General features: G+C 38.6%; 1 non-coding gene and 1 pseudogene across 1 annotated transcript; both read right to left on the bottom strand.

The window, feature by feature from the left end:
* Positions 1-653: 653 nt before the first annotated feature.
* On the bottom strand, positions 654-761 carry LOC148563897 (small nucleolar RNA R71). Its single transcript, XR_015884617.1, has one exon. It is a non-coding gene; the product is annotated as a small nucleolar RNA R71 (small nucleolar RNA).
* A 6,562-nt stretch (positions 762-7,323) lies between these two features.
* On the bottom strand, positions 7,324-8,813 carry LOC107640529 (uncharacterized; annotated as a pseudogene).
* Positions 8,814-17,978: the final 9,165 nt, after the last annotated feature.

The raw sequence follows: 17,978 nt of genomic DNA, 5'->3' as shown, positions 1-17,978 counted from the left end.
ATTCCCCTTCTCTCTCATCTCCTTCTATTTATTTATTCTTCTACTCACACAGGGACCTCTATACTGTGGTAAAAAGGATCCCTATTATTATTATTTTTCTGTGCCCTCTTCTTTGTCATATGAGCAGGAGCAAGGACAAGAACATTCTTATTGAAGCAGATCCAGAACCTGAAAGGACTCTGAAGAGAAAATTAAGAGAAGCTAAATTACAACTATCCAGCAAGCACCTGTCAGGAAATTTCGAACAAGAAGAGGAGATGGCAGCCGAAAATAATAATAATGCAAGGAGGATGCTTGGTGACTTTACTGCACCTAATTCCAATTTACATGGAAGAAGCATCTCCATTCCTGCCATTGGAGCAAACAACTTTGAGCTGAAACCTCAGCTAGTTTCTCTGATGCAGCAGAACTGCAAATTTCATGGACTTCCATCTGAAGATCCTTTTCAGTTCTTAACTGAATTCTTGCAGATATGTGATACTGTTAAGACCAATGGAGTAGATCCTGAAGTCTACAGGCTCATGCTTTTCCCTTTTGCTGTAAGAGACAGAGCTAGAGTGTGGTTGGACTCTCAACCCAGAGATAGCCTGAATTCTTGGGATAAGCTGGTCACGGCTTTCTTAGCCAAGTTCTTTCCTCCTCAAAAGCTGAGCAAGCTTAGAGTGGATGTTCAAACCTTCAGACAGAAAGAAGGTGAATCCCTCTATGAAGCTTGGGAAAGATACAAACAGTTGACCAAAAAGTGTCCTTCTGACATGCTTTCAGAATGGACCATCCTGGATATATTCTATGATGGTTTATCTGAGCTATCAAAGATGTCATTGGATACTTCTGCAGGTGGATCCATTCACCTAAAGAAAACACCTGCAGAAGCTCAAGAACTCATTGACATGGTTGCTAATAACCAGTTCATGTACACTTCTGAGAGGAATCCTGTGAGTAATGGGAGGCCTATGAAGAAGGGAGTTCTTGAAATTGATACTCTGAATGCCATATTAGCTCAGAACAAAATATTGACTCAGCAAGTCAATATGATTTCTCAGAGTCTGAATGGAATGCAAGCTGCATCCAACAGTACTCAAGAGGCTTCTTATGAAGAAGAAGCTTATGATCCTGAGAACCCTGCAATAGCAGAGGTAAATTACATGGGTGAACCATATGGAAACACCTATAATCCATCATGGAGAAATCATCCAAATCTCTCATGGAAGGATCAAAGGCCTCAACAAGGCTTTAATAATGGTGGAAGAAACAGGTTTAACAATAATAAACCTTTTCCATCATCCACTCAGCAACAGACAGAGAACTCTGAACAAAATACCTCTAATTTAGCAAACTTAGTCTCTGATCTATCCAAGGCCACTCTAAGTTTCATGAATGAAACAAGGTCTTCCATTAGAAATTTGGAAGCACAAGTGGGCCAGCTGAGTAAAAGGATCACTAAAATCCCTCCTAGTACTCTCCCAAGCAATACAGAAGAGAATCCAAAAGGAGAGTGCAAGGCCATTGACATAAGCACCATGGCCGAACCTGTAAGGGAAGGAGAGGACATGAATCCCAAGGAGGAAGACCTCCTGGGACGCCCAGTGATCAATAAGGAGCTTCCCTCTGAGGAACCAAAGGACTCTGAGGCTCATCTAGAGACCATAGAGATTCCATTGAACCTCCTTATGCCATTCATGAGCTCTGATGAGTATTCCTCTTCTGAAGAGAATAAGGATGTTACTGAAGAGCAAGCTGCCAAGTTCCTTGGTGCAATCATGAAGCTAAATGCCAAATTATTTGGTATTGAGACTTGGGAAGATGAACCTCCCTTGTTCACCAATGAACTAAGTGATCTGGATCAACTGACATTGCCTCAGAAGAGACAGGATCCTGGAAAGTTCATAATACCTTGTACTATAGGCACCATGATCTTTAAGGCTCTGTGTGACCTTGGTTCAGGGATAAACCTCATGCCCCTCTCTGTAATAGAGAAACTGGGAATCTATGGGGTACAAGCTGCTAAAATCTCATTAGAGATGGCAGACAATTCAAGAAAACAGGCTTATGGACAAGTAGAGGACGTGTTAGTAAAGGTTGAATGCCTTTACATCCCTGCTGATTTCATAGTCCTGGATACTGGAAAGGAAGAGGATGAATCCATCATCCTAGGAAGACCTTTCCTAGCCACAGCAAGAGCTGTGATTGATGTGGACAGAGGAGAATTAATCCTTCAATTAAATGAGGACAACCTTGTGTTTACAACTCAAGGATCTCTCTCTGCATCCATGGAGAGGAAGCATAAAAAGCTTCTCTCAAAGCAGAGTCAAACAAAGCCCCCACAGTCAAACTCTAAGTTTGGTGTTGGGAGGCCACAACCAAACTCTAAGTTTGGTGTTGGGAGGTCTCAACAAAGCTCTGCACATCTGTGAGGCTCCATGAGAGCCCATTGTCAAGCTATTGACATTAAAGAAGCGCTTGTTGGGAGGCAACCCAATGTTTATTTATCTAACTATATTTTTCTTAGTTATATGTCTTTATAGGTTCATGATCATGTGGAGTCACAAAATAAATATAAAAATTGAAAATGGAATCAAAAACAGCAGAAGAAAAATCACACCCTGGAGGAAGACATTACTGGCGTTTAAACGCCAGTAAGAAGCATGTTTTGGGCATTCAACGCCAGAACAGAGCATGGTTCTGGTGCTGAATGCCAGAAATGGGCAGCATCTGGGCGTTTGAACGCCAGAAATGCACCCTGGAGGAGAGCTGGCGCTGAACGCCCAGAACAAGCATGGTTCTGGCGTTCAACGCCAGAAATAGGCTACAAATGGGCGTTCAACGCCCAGAACAAGCACCAACCTGGCGCTGAACACCCAGAGTTGTGTGCAAGGGCATTTTACATGCCTAATTTGGTGCAAGGTTGTAAATCCTTGAACACCTCAGGATCTGTGGACCCCACAGGATCACCTCAGGATCTGTGGACCCCACAGGATCCCCACCTACCTCCACTCACTTCTTCTCACCCCTCTTTCACACAATCCCATAAACACTCTTCCCCAAAATCCTTCACCAATCACCTCAATCTCTCTTCCCCATCACCTCACCACCACTCACATCCATCCACTCTTCCCCATAAACCTACCTCATAAACTCCACCTACCTTCAAAATTCAAAATCAATTTCCCACCCAAACCCACCCTAAATGGCCGAACCTTCACCTCCCCTCCCTTCCCTATATAAAGCCTTCCATTCTTCCTCATTTTCACACAACACAACCCTCTCTTCTCTTCTTGGCCGAAACACACATCCCCCCTCTTCTCCATCTTTTCTTCTTCTTCTTCTTCATCTTTTCTTTCTTCTCTTGCTCGAGGGCGAGCAAAATTCTAAGTTTGGTGTGGTAAAAGCATAAGCTTTTTGTTTTTCCATTACCATTGATGGCACCTAAGACCGAAGAATCCTCTAGAAAAGGGAAAGGGAAGACAAAAGCTTCCACCTCCGAGTCATGGAAGATGGAAAGGTTCATCTCCAAAGCCCATCAAGACCACTTCTATGATGTTGTGGCCAAGAAGAAGGTGATTTCTGAGGTCCCTTTCAAACTCAAAAGAAATGAGTATCCAGAGATCCGACATGAAATTCAAAGAAGAGGTTGGGAAGTTCTAACAAACCCCATCCAACAAGTCGGCATCCTAATGGTTCAAGAGTTCTATGCTAATGCATGGATCACTAGGAACCATGATCAAAGTAAGAACCCGAACCCAAAGAATTATCTCACCATGGTTCGGGGAAAATACTTAGATTTTAGTCCGGAAAATGTGAGGTTGGCGTTCAACTTGCCAAACATGGAAGAGAACGCACGCCCCTACACAAGGAGAGTCAACTTTGATCAAAGGCTGGACCAAGTCCTCATGGACATATGTGTAGAAGGAGCTCAATGGAAGATTGACTCAAAAGGCAAACCGGTTCAACTAAGAAGACTGGACCTTAAGCCTGTAGCTAGAGGATGGTTGGAGTTCATTCAATGCTCAATCATTCCCACTAGCAACCGGTCTGAAGTTACTATAGATCGGGCCATCATGATCCATAGCATCATGATTGGAGAAGAGGTGGAAGCTCATGAGATTATACCTCAAGAACTCTACAAGGTGGCTGACAAGTCCTCCACTATGGCAAGGTTAGCCTTTCCTCACCTCATTTGCCACCTATGCAATTCGGCTGGGATTGACATAGAGGGAGATATCCTCATTAAAGAGGACAAGCCCATCACTAAGAAAAAGATGGAGCAAGCAAGAGAGCCCATTCATGGAGCTCAAGAGGTGCATGAAGCTCATCTCCATGAGATCCCGGAGATGCCTCAAATGCACTTGCCTCCACAGAATTTTTGGGAGCAAATCAACACCTCCCTAGGAGAATTAAGTTCCAACATGGGACAATTAAGGGTGGAACATCAAGAGCACTCCATCATCCTTCATGAAATAAGAGAAGATCAAAAAGCAATGAGGGAGGAGCAACAAAGACAAGGAAGAGACATAGAAGAGCTCAAGGACATCATTGGTTCCTCAAGAAGGAAACGCCACCATCACTAAGGTGGATTCATTCCTTGTTCTTATTTCTTCTGTTTTTTGTTTTCTATGTTATGTGCTTATCTATGTTTGTGTCTTCATTACATGATCATTAGTAGTTAGTAACTATGTCTTAAAGTTATGAATGTCCTATGAATCCATCACCTCTCTTAAATGAAAAATGTTTTAATTCAAAAGAACAAGAAGTACATGAGTTTCGAATTTATCCTTGAACTTAGTTTAATTATATTGATGTGGTGACAATGCTTCTTGTTTTCTGAATGTATGCTTGAACAGTGCATATGTCTTTTGAAGTTGTTGTTTAAGAATGTTAAATATGTTGGCTCTTGAAAGAATGATGACTAGGAAACATTTTATTTGATAATCTGAAAAATCATAAAAATGATTCCTGAAGCAAGAAAAAGCAGCAGAGAACAAAGCTTGCAGAAAAAAAAAAGAAAAAAAATAGGCGAAAAAAAATAGAAAGAAAAAGCAAGCACAAAAGCCAAAAGCTCTTAAAACCAAAAGGCAAGAGCAAAAAGCCAATAACCCTTAAAACCAAAAGGCAAGGGTAAATAAAAAGGATCCCAAGGCTTTGAGCATCAGTGAATAGGAGGGCCTAAAGGAATAAAATCCTGGCCTAAGCGGCTAAACCAAGCTGTCCCTAACCATGTGCTTGTGGCGTGAAGGTGTCAAGTGAAAACTTGAGACTGAGCGGTTAAAGTCAAGGTCCAAAGCAAAAAAAGAGTGTGCTTAAGAACCCTGGACACCTCTAATTGGGGACTTTAGCAAAGCTGAGTCACAATCTGAAAAGGTTCACCCAATTATGTGTCTGTGGCATTTATGTATCCGGTGGTAATACTAGAAAACAAAGTGCTTAGGGCCACGGCCAAGACTCATAAAATAGCTGTGTTCAAGAATCATCATACTGAACTAGGAGAATCAATAACACTATCTGAACTCTGAGTTCCTATAGATGCCAATCATTCTGAACCTCAATGGATAAAGTGAGATGCCAAAACTATTCAAGAGGTAAAAAGCTATAAGTCCCGCTCATTTAATTGGAGCTATGTTTCATTGATAGTTTGGAATTTATAGTATATTCTCTTCTTTTTATCCTATTTGATTTTCAGTTACTTGGGGATAAGCAACAATTTAAGTTTGGTGTTGTGATGAGCGGATAATTTATACACTTTTTGGCATTATTTTTAGTATGTTTTTAGTAGAATCTAGTTACTTTTAGGGATGTTTTCATTAGTTTTTATGTTAAATTCACATTTCTGGACTTTACTATGAGTTTGTGTGTTTTTCTGTGATTTCAGGTATTTTCTGGCTGAAATTGAGGGACTTGAGCAAAAATCAGATTCAGAGGTTGAAGAAGGACTGCTAATGCTGTTGGATTCTGACCTCCCTGTACTCAAAGTGGATTTTCTGGAGCTACAAAACTTAAAATGGCGCGCTTCGAATTGCGTTGGAAAGAAGACATCCAGGGCTTTCCAGAAATGTATAATAGTCTATACTTTGGCCGAGTTTATATGACGTAAAAGGGTGTTGAACGCCAGTTCTATGCTGTTGTCTGGAGTTAAACACCAGAAACAAGTCACAAACCAGAGTTGAACGCCAGAAATACGTTACAACCTAGCGTTCAACTCCAGAAAGAGCCTCTGCACGTGTAACATTCAAGCTCAGCCCAAGCACATACCAAGTGGGCCCCGGGAGTGGATTTATGCATCAATTACTTACTTCTATAAACCCTAGTAGCTAGTTTCTTATAAATAGGACTTTTTACTATTGTATTAGACATCTTTGGACGCTTAGTTCTTAGATCATGGGAGCTGGCCATTCAGCCATGCCTGGACCTTTCACTTATGTATTTTTAACGGTAGAGTTTCTACACTCCATAGATTAAGGTGTGAAGCTCTGCTGTTCCTCAAAGATTAATGCAAAGTACTATTGTTTTCTATTCAATTCATCTTAGTTCGCTTCTAAGATATTCATTCGCACTTCAACCTGAATGTGATGAACGTGACAATCATCATCATTCCCTATGAACGCATGCCTGACAACCACCTCCGTTCTACCTTAGATTGAATGAGTGTCTCTTAGATCTCTTAATCGGAATCTTCGTGGTGTAAGCTAGAATGATGGCGGCATTCAAGAGAATCCGGAAAGTCTAAACCTTGTCTGTGGTATTCCGAGTAGGATTCAATGATTGAATGACTGTGATGAGCTTCAAACTCGCGATTGCTGGGCGTAGTGACAGACGCAAAAGGAGGGTGAATCCTATTCCAGCATGATCGGGAACCTCAGATGATTAGCCGTGCCGTGACAGGGCATCTTGGACCATTTTCACAAGAGGAGGGGATGTAGCCACTGACAACGGTGATGCCCTTGCATAAAGCCAGCCATGGAAAGGAGTAAGACTGATTGGATGAAGACAGCAGGAAAGCAGAGGTTCAGAGGAACGAATGCATCTCCATACGCTTATCTGAAATTCTCACCAATGATTTACATAAGTATTTCTATCCTTCTTTTATTATTAAATTTCGAAAACCCCATTACTATTTTATATCCGCCTGACTGAGATTTACAAGGTGACCATAGCTTGCTTCATACCAACAATCTCCGTGGGATTCGACCCTTACTCACGTAAGGTATTACTTGGACGACCCAGTGCACTTGCTGGTTAGTTATGCGAAGTTGTGAAGATATGTTTAGACTATGGTTCTGTGCATCCATTTTTGGTGCCATTGCCAGGGAATCAATTTCGAACAACAATTCACAACCTGAGTAACAATTTCACATACCAACGACTTAGCTTAAACTTATGACCCCTTTCTAAGAAACGGCGATGCCCCAAAAAACACCATTTTCCACCATGCTTTAATCTATATGAATCAGTGTTGAAGTTACATGTGGGACAAGCATATTTACTGTGTACGTTCCACCCAGATAAGTTACCAAGGCCTAGAAAATCACTAATTGTCCACATTAATGCTGCTCGCAATGTAAACATTTCATTCTTGAACCTATCTAATGTTTGAACACCATCATGCCACAACTCTTTTAACTCTTTGATAAGAGGTTGTAAGTATATGTCTATGTTGTTCCCCGGCATTTTCTCTCCGGGAATAATCATTGACAAGATTAGTGATGCTGGCTTCATGCACTCCCATGGAGGTCGATTGTATGGAATAAGCACCACTGGCCAAACGCTATAGTTTGTGCGCATAGCTCCAAAGGGGTTGAATCCATCCGCTGCAAGACCAAGACGTACATTTCGAGGATCTTCGTCAAACCTATCATGAAGTAAATCAAATGTCTTCCAAGCTTCAGAATCCCACGGATGCCTCATCTTCGAATCTTTCTTTTCTGCCGAAGCATGCCATCGCATTGATTGAGCAGTCTTAGAACACATGAATAATCGTTGAAGTCTCGGTTTTAGTGGAAAGTATCGCAAGATCTTTGCCGGTTTCTTCTTTTTAGCATCGCTCCATTTAGATGTCTTGCATCTTTTGCATTCTTGCAAATCTTCATCCTCCCCCCAATATAACATGCAGTCATTAGGGCAAGCAGGTATCTTGGTATAATTAAGCCCTAGTTTGTTTATGGTTTTCTTCGCCTCATAGAATGTATTTGAAATCTTCGCATTTCCAAAAGCATCTTTTATTAACTTGAGAATTTCGGTCATGCTTTGTCGCTTATTCTGTATAAGCACTTTATGTGATATAGACTAATCAAGAAAGACAGTTTTGAATACTTTGTGCACCCTTCATACAATTGTTCACTACCATCTTCCAACAACTTGTAAAATTTTACATTTTCTGCATTGTCTCCATCTCCATCTTCTATATTGTCTTCATCTTCATCTCCATCTTCTATGTTGTCTTCATCTCCATATCCATCTTCATTCAAGTCAGGTCCAGTAACTCCAAACGCGTCATTGAGCATTGTTACCATTGGATATTGAGATGTCAAATCATCTTGTACAATATGACTAGTTTGATGAGCTTGTGACCCAACTCCAACTGCTTCTTCACCATGCCAATACCAAACTTTGTAGTTTTCTGGAAATGGCTTGACTATTAAATGTTCAAAAACTTTCTCTCTTGTTTGTCACTTGCCAAAACCACACACCGGACAAGGGCATTTAATCTGATGACCCCCGAGAGATCGATGCTCAAAAGCGAAATCCAAAAACTTGTTTAGACCATCTTTATACTCATGCGTGTTTCGTGGTTTTTCAATCCATGACTTATCGATTGACATTACTAAGAGGGACTACAAATAGAAATTTTAAAAAATCTATTCATTAAAAATTTCTCTCTCTCTCTCATATTAACTAGGCAACTAACTAGTATATATCAGCAGGCACTCTATAAAAAGAAATTCTTGTATGTACAAATTAGATATCAAACAAATACTTAAATAGTATTTTAAAAGAAATTATAAAAAAATTGTAATTACCTCTTCCAAATGATAATTTTGTGGCTGTAACAATGGCTTTGTGAACTTTTCCTTCTCAAGTAGTGGTATATATGCAAATTAATTTTTTTCTACAAGATAGCAAGAGACAAAAAAATTATAATTTATAAAAAAAATTTGTATAAAACTCGTATTATATTAACTAACTAACTAAAATTTTCTTTTTCTAAGTTTTAAAAATAACAGAAAAAAATATTTAGAATAATTTATATAAAGACTAATAACCTTTTTATGACTAAGGGTGTTTAATCAGTATTAGATATAACATTGCTTGAATTTTATTCTGAACACACATATAATTAGAAGAATGAATGGATAGAAAGTGAAAGGGAAAAGGAAGGGAGTAAGTAATTACCAAAACTGGGAAGTGAGAGCAGGAGGGGTAGGGAAGTGACCTTAGATAGGCCAGGGGGGATTGTAACAAGATCTTCAAGAGTCTCCACCTTATCTAAAGGCAATGAGCTGTATAGTTCATCAACATCGCTGAATTCATCAAAGTCCTCCTGCAAAAAAATGAAAAATAGAACAAACAGAAAAGTTGAGTGCAGAGGAAAAAGTCGAGTGATGACAAAGTTACCTAATAATGAAGAAGATATGAACTATTTATCACAACTCACAGGTACTATTTATCCTTTTTTTTCATTTGTTTTGCGGCTTGTGCCGCGACACAGTTTCTTCAAACTGAAGTTGCAATTGCACATGCCATTTCATAGATTATGGTTAGATATATGGACCACATACAACAGCTTTTGACTTCTTAACATTACTAGATGTTCATAAAGTCAAATTAGCATATGCATTTAATCATTGTTTAATTATGAATTAGATTCCCTTGGTTAGAGGTTATTATTCTAACAAAATGGTTGCCTTTAATTATTTAATTAGCTATAAGTTTTATTTGTGAATAAATTAAATCTATCACATATTAAGTAATATTTAATTAATATAGCAGCATTAATATTGAATCACTTTATGTACAAACATTCAGTATTAGACACATTGTGTCAAATAATTAATCAGTTATATAACTCATATGCCAAGGAAAAACTTCATAAAATATGGTCTACAATTTAAATCATAATTTTCATGTTTAGTTCAGTCTATTTTCTTTTTTGCCATTTACAAAAATAACACTAACAGTCTAACACTATAGAAACATAACACTTTTGTTAAGCTCTTCCTCTTATATATGCAGAATAATAAACAATAATGCTTTTTCAAAGAACATAAATATTTTACAAACTTCAGAACGAGACTCCATGGACACATTAATTACATCAATCATGAATTCATAATAGGAAAGAAAATAATTTTTTTTCTTAAATTTGTGAAGTCATCACTCATCTGTAACATGTCATGTTGTGTTCCAAATGGTGCAACTTTTCGTGCAAATTTTGAATAATATATGAAGAAGAAAGTTATCTAATAATGAAGAAGATATGAATCTTGAGTGCAGAATTCTACAAAATTGAGTTAAATATAGTTGGATAACATAAACTGCAACATACTACACAAACTGCAACATAATCACTCATATTTCAATAACTCATGACAAAATTGAGTAGCAAAACATATCAACTTCAGAAGAAAAAACACACACAACTTGAATAACACCTCTACACTATTTGAGTTGCTTCCTTTTGCTTGAGAAATAAAGAGAACTAAATAGAAGTAAGCAAAACAAAGCAAACATAGTTTAGTTATTGCCTCATAAACTAGTTCCCAAACTGCAAAACAAAATGGTTCTAAGTGCCTAAGAAGCAAGTCCAAAATCAAAGAAACAGCTCAACCAGTGTCCAATACACACATCAAAATAACAAAAAAGTGGTGAATTTTTTCTCAAAGAAAAAATCTTCTTTTACATATAAACCACGACCATCCATAATCAATTTTGCTCTAACTCTTACCAAGTTTTCATTTTCCAGAACCACAGTCCACGTATTAATAGAAGTAATAGCAAAAGGACAAAAGAGTAAGTCACATAAAAAAATTTTGGATGACTAGACTAATACTTTTTCTTTGTTTTTACTTTACATTTGAATTAATATTAGCTAATTATCTTCTATTTTACACTAAAACTATTATCTCCTAACATTTTTTGAAATGATTAATCAATTTGAGCCATTGAACATGCAAGCAACTTGGTTGTAATTGTAGTTCTACTACTATAGATAATTATTATATGCTAAATAAAGTAACTATTTAACTAGGCAAAAGAGGCGGATAAACTAATAGTTTGAATAATGAGATGTCAGCCTTACAAGGCACACAAACATCAATCAATAATAATGAATAAAAGTTCAGTGAGCTCTCTGTATAATTAACTATATCAACGAGAGAATAAATCATTTTAATAAGTCAATCGAAAAAATCAATGATAAGTCTATTGGAGTTTTTCATCAACTGGATTAAAAAGGTCTTACCCCACCGTCTATTAGTATTATAGAAAGTTGGATAGAGTTATGTTAATCTAGCAAATTCAATTAAACTCAATCTTATCAATAAACGTACAATTGAGATGAAGTTGTCCTAATAAGTCACTGAAAATAATCAACAGTAAGTTTATTAAAGTTTTTCAACACAATTAACAAGGTTCTAACCCATCGTCCACTGGTATTATAAAAAATCAGATAGAGCTATATCAATTCAATTGATTCAACCACCTCAATTACAATTAGTTAAGATCAATTATGTGATTCAAGACTTCCCTAGATATATCCTATCCTCAAATCAAGACAAAAAAAATTACTCTATATAAACTAAACGCATTTCATCAAATATTTGGTATATAAACAAAACTCAATGCAAGTAAATAAAACCAAAATTCAAAATTATCAAATTAACAAAGAAGATAAGAATAACTCAAATAAACATAAATTCAAATTTAAAAAAATTAAAAATTCTAGATAAAAGAAAGAATTTTATTCTTTAGAAATCTAACCTAAAACATAAGAACTAATTTTAAAAAAACCTTATGAGGAAATAAAGTTTTGTATGAGTAGAAGGCAGCAAATGCAGAGACAAAACCATGGCTTATCAAAATACGTATACTTGCAAAATAAAAAGCTGTCCTATTTTTTGGAATCTGGTAGAAACAACTCTCACAGTCCAACTTGTAAAAGTCACGGTTAATTCCACACTAGCGACTAGCCAAACATTTTTAAAATTCAAACTCAATAAACTAGCTAAATTTCATGTGTTGCATGAGCGTGATCCACACAAGTTGCTTGCTTGCCCTGTAACTGAAGGCAAGGCCGCAACCGGCAAGCAAGAGTCTAATCCCAGTTAACAACACATCGATGGCAAGGTTTTTCTTCTATTCCAAGGTTTTTCTGAGATCTGAGATCTGAGATCGGAGATCAAAGAAACACCTTAATAGAAGTAAGCAATAGAAGATCTGAGTTCAGAGAGAGAGAGAGAGAAACACCTTAATAGAAGTAAGCGAAAGAGGACCTGAGATCGTCGTCAATCACCCCCGCACCAACGTCAATCCAATGCTTCAACGGAAGACCCAAAAATCCCTAACAGAGCTGCAGAGAAACAGAAACCCCAAAAATCAGCACCAAAAGCAATTTTGAAATCCTAACCCAAACAAAAACAAAGGAATCGGTGCCTTCTGGAATCGAAATGCTGAGGTCAGTAGCCACCAGAGCCTTGCCTCTCGCCGGAATCTTCGTCTCCACAGCACAAAAGAAAAAACAAAATAAAATAGCATCAGTTTCGATTTCGGCTTCTCTATGTACGAAAACAGCATTTCGGTTTCGGTTTCAGTTTAACTTGAGAAGGAGAGGTACCTGGAGAGATCGTAACCGGCGGAGAGAGGAGAAGCCCTAGAAGGAAGAAGGCGTTGTCGGAGAGCTTCTTTACACTGAGGAAATGAGAGTGTTGTATGTTCAGAGAGGATAGAAGCCCTAGCTAGAAGGAAGAACGGCGTTGAATAAGCCAGGGATTGCAATTTTTCTCTTTTTATATGCGTGTGAAAACAGCGGTTCAAAACCGCCATAATCACCAGAACCGCCAAAATATCTAAAGCCAATTATGGCAGCAGAAAAAATTGCCATAATGGCTCGATAATATGGCGGTTCTTTAAAACCGCCTTAATTTCCATGCCATTTTAACCCTTTTTCTGTAGTGTGATTACATTTGATGGATGCATTAAGGTGAATAATCTCAATATTTTTTTTGTCGGTAAACTCGATCTATGTGTACAACACAATTTCCTAATATGTATGAAAATGGACAGATCCACCAAGATCCAATGAAAAACAGTTTGTATTGAGATTGCACTTAAGATCTTGAAATATAAAATCACCTACGAAAGCATATTTGCAATAAATTCTGATATATTCAGGTTAGGTTAAAGCCACTAAAGGCCAACTCTAAATCAACTTCAACTTCCTTTCATAACTAATCAAAACCCAAAATAATTAAATTCTCAATTATTAAATTTCACTAAATGCTTATAAAAATTTTGGCAGCAACTCTAAACTCGGACTTTACCATTCTCGGGTCCCATCCAAACTGTAACACCCTAATATGCAAATCCTTATGCTCGAGTCATAAGTCAATGATATTACGGTGGTACGACTCTCAGGAGGATTTTTAATAAATAAATATAGGTACTTTCGAAAGGAGTATTAATCGAGAAGCCTGAAAAGAGTAGAAATAAAATTGCGAAGACGTATCACTCACGTTTCGACAACAAAAGATAAACCGCGGAGCCGAAAATGTTATACGGACAAGGCGTAGAGGAGATTAAGAGATAGATAATAGATAGATATATATAACATAAGTAAATAGCCACTAGTCGCGACCCGCGAAGTTTAGGCCGGCTAGGATACATTATGAAAGTAGTTGATAACAGTATATCCTAATCTCTCCCGAAGGAAACATGAGAGCCTCTATAGGCAATTCAAAAGAGTTCAATACATAATATAATCTTTTCGAAACAAAGGTGGAGAGATTCTAAGCAAAACCCAAAGTAGAAAAAATAAAGATCTTCGCCGTCTCTCAGACGACCCACAACTCACTTCTGAGCACCTGGACCTGTATCTGAAAAATAAGAGATATATACGGAATGAGAACCCTGGGCCCATGGGTTCCCAGTACGGTAAAAGTGCCAAATAAATTCAATGTACTGCAATGAAAACTCACTAAGCATCCTAAACTTCTTCGCCAATTATTCATCCTAGGTTCTCGCTAATCCATGAATAGGCAACTGTCACAAGGGAGTGCTAAATCTAATTCATGTTTCACATGTTTCCCAACTCGCTGACTCTTCCACGAATCAGACTCAGAATTATAAACAAAACCATCACCAGTTGTTCTGCCTCAGCAATTCTATATCAATACATCATACACTCGCCTGGAGCTAGTGAAACCACATCACTGCGTCTACCCAGGGAGCTCCAGTTATCTCATTCAATAATCATCATCATTATGCAATCACATCATCAATTCATCTCATCAAGAACAGCCCTCAACACCCACCGACACCAGCATGAGGGGCCTCTCAGTTGTACAAACACAAGCAATACAGGCAAGTACTACACAAATATGGTACAAGTAGAACAAGTAGCATATAGTCAGGTAACATGGCATATATGATGTAGAAATCCAAAACAAATGGAAAACCCAAAAAATTCAAACATATGCAAATGATGAATGCATGTCCTATGGCTGATGATATCATCTGTCGGTTATATAGCCAACCCGACATGTCCTGGTAGCTAACCATTGGACAGAAACACCCTTGCAGAGCAAGTAGGTTTGAGCTATAACCCCCTTGCTACTGCCCGCTCAACCCAGAGCCAGTGAAATAATCACTACTGCGGCTACTACCCAGGCGGGTGTCTAAAAGCTCAACCTGGAGCGAGTAGAATCACCACTACTACCGCTACTACCCAGGCGTCACAATCTCTGACCTGGAGCAAGGGGGACAAACCACAACCCTTGCTACTACCCAGGGTCTCAATCTCTCTCCTGGAGCAAGTGGGACGAACCACAACCCTTGCTACTACCCAAGATCTCAAAACATACATTCGTTCAGTTTAGAAGCAATCATCACTGTTATCAAATCTCAAACATTAACCTGGAGCAAGCGGGACGAACCACAACCCTTGCTACTACCCAGGATCTCAAAACATACATGTATTCAAAACTCCATAATTAAACTCATTTATCATAAACATCCTTTCCCGTCTCATACCCGGAGCAAGTGGACAACGCCACTGCCTACTACCCGGGGTCACACATCACATTTCAACCCTTTTCATTGTTATCCGTGTAACACATTCATTCATTAATCATATATGCATTTATACTCAGCCATAAACAATAATGGCTTTGCTGTAACCCGGCAATAACTCAGCCATCCGGCCCATGGTTCAATCAAGAACCGGCCATTTATCAACAAATATAGCCCTTCGGCTCATGGCATACACGGTACTCCCACCGTCACCCTCCATATCTCATATAATCATCTTTGATCATCATTGATCATAACTTTTCCCCTTGCTTCACTCGCAAGTTACCACATCCCCTAGCTCCTTTCTCATTTCTAGGCATATCATAATGATTTAATACATAAGGGGTGAAATCGGAGGCTTAGAAGTATGAGATTTGCCTTTAAAAACTCAAAAATGAACTTTGGCATGAAAACAGGGCCACGCGTACGCGCACTCCACGCGCACGCGCAGATGGCCAAAAACTCATCGACGCGCAAGCGTCATACGCGCGAACGCGCGGGTTGAAAAATATCCAAACAGCGCGCAAGCGTCAACCACACGTACGCGTGGGTGCTCTTGCGCCCAGGCACAAAACTGGCACAACTCTGGCACAACTCTCTGGAAAATAGCTGGGCATATGGTGCAGCGCATCGACGCGCCCGCGCATACCACGCGCACGCGTGGATGGTGCTTTCTGGAAGAATGGCGCGCACGCGTCAAGTGCGCCTACGCGCGTAGGGTCGTTCTGCTAAAAATTTTCTAAGTTAAAAGCTGCAGAATTTACAGATTCAACCCCCAATCTTCCGACGGTCATAACTTCCTCATTTTAAATCATTTTTCACCCGTTCTTCGAACGGCATGGACATCCCAGATCCAATTTCATTTCTAAACAGATTTGGTAGAAAACGGAGGTCTGTAGTCCAGGTTATGTCCCATCAAAATATGCCCAAAAACCATGTTTTCATACAAAACCACAAGGTGCCATTTTCAAAACAAGCCATTTTCAACTCTTTTCAAAATCAACCAAAACATGCCAATTTCATCCCTTTCTTTGAAATCAATCAAAATATACTAAAATCAACATCAACCCTCCTCAACTCACACATTGACACTTTCTCAAACTCAAACACATTTACATATCATACACTCTTCCTTATGCCAAATTTCAACAACACTATTTCCAATCAACCATCATTATACATAATCAATATCATACTCACTATCACGTGGTTTCACCCACAAATCAACCTTAATCATTCCTCAAGCATATATCACAACATACATATCTCTAATGCATCATCATACCATCAAGGCATCAATAGTCATAATCACATATATGACCACATAATATGTCTCAACCAAAACCAAACATACCTCATCTATATAATTTCACCTAAATTTACCAAATTCCACACTTCAACTCCTCAAACCTTATTATTCAATAACCAACCCAATCATTCATATATTCATTACCGGAAATTCATCCAATCACTTATGTCATCATACAATGCACACATCACTTACCTTTCTTACCTCTTTCCGGCCTCCGGCCCAAAATTCACGACCTCCGGCCCAATTTTTACAATTTAAATGCATAAACCACAAATCAATACTCATTACCCAATACATCAAATTCTCAATACACCAAGCATACAAGGCCACACAATTCTCAACCCAATCATTAATTCACATTACATACCAACTATGCATATTAGCACCAACCATTTACACAATCCAAACTTAATCCTAGGGGCATCTAGCCTAGGAATTCTCATCACAACACATGGTACTTAAATGAAACTTAAACCGTACCTCTTGTAGCCAAATCAATTGAGCCTCTTCTTTGAAAGTCTTCACCAACCTTAGCTCCAAGCCTTACCAAAGCTCCTCAAGCAATACCAATCTCTCAATTGTGCACCAACATCACCAAATACACTAACATAACCAATATCACATACATACATCAACCTAGGGCTCATAAAAATGACAAATCATAAGGGTTTGAGCACTTCTTACCTCAGCCCATATGAAGTAGGGATAGAACCCACTTAGAATCCATGTTGGAGTATCCCTAAACACCCAAAATCACAAGATTTCAACACTAACTACCCAAAAACGTGTAACAGTGGGGAATTTCGAAAACTGGGCAGAGATGAATGGAATACTCACCACAAAACTTAGATAGAATTGTAGAGGATGAGAAGAGCGACGCGTGGCCGCAAACGGCTCGTCAATCGGAGCTCCGTAGCTCAAGTTATGGTGGTTTGAAGATCAAAGAGAGTTAGGTTTTCTCTCTTCTCTTCTCTCTTCTCAATTTCAGCGCCCCAACCCTTCTTTGTAGGGTAAAATGAGCTGAAATGCTCATAACTAATGTTTATATATGTTGGGTCTTGGGCCCACTTAGGCTCGGTTCACTTATTTTTGTCCGTTGTCCCAATTTTGGGCCAAAACCTTTAAGATTAGCGCTCTAAATCGTACTTTAAATATTTCTACCTTCCCTAATTATAATTCCTCATTTCTTAATCTCATTTACTCATAATCAATTTTTTCAGCTGTAGTACCAGACAGATCTGAGCCGGTACTGCCGGTCAAAATTCCACTGCGCGCTTTTACGCAGAAAACTATGTTTTCCGACTCGGAAAAATTCACTGAATCCAAATATCATATTTAAATTATCAAATTCCAATTGCCAAATCTTCCAACCATATTCGCTCCTATTTAA

This window comes from Arachis ipaensis, chromosome B5, assembly GCF_059453495.1.
Source record: "Arachis ipaensis isolate K30076 ecotype BB chromosome B5, ASM5945349v1, whole genome shotgun sequence".
Taxonomy (NCBI): Eukaryota; Viridiplantae; Streptophyta; class Magnoliopsida; order Fabales; family Fabaceae; genus Arachis; species Arachis ipaensis.
Note: the sequence above shows the minus strand (reverse complement) of the source record. Positions and strands in the feature narration are given on the sequence as shown.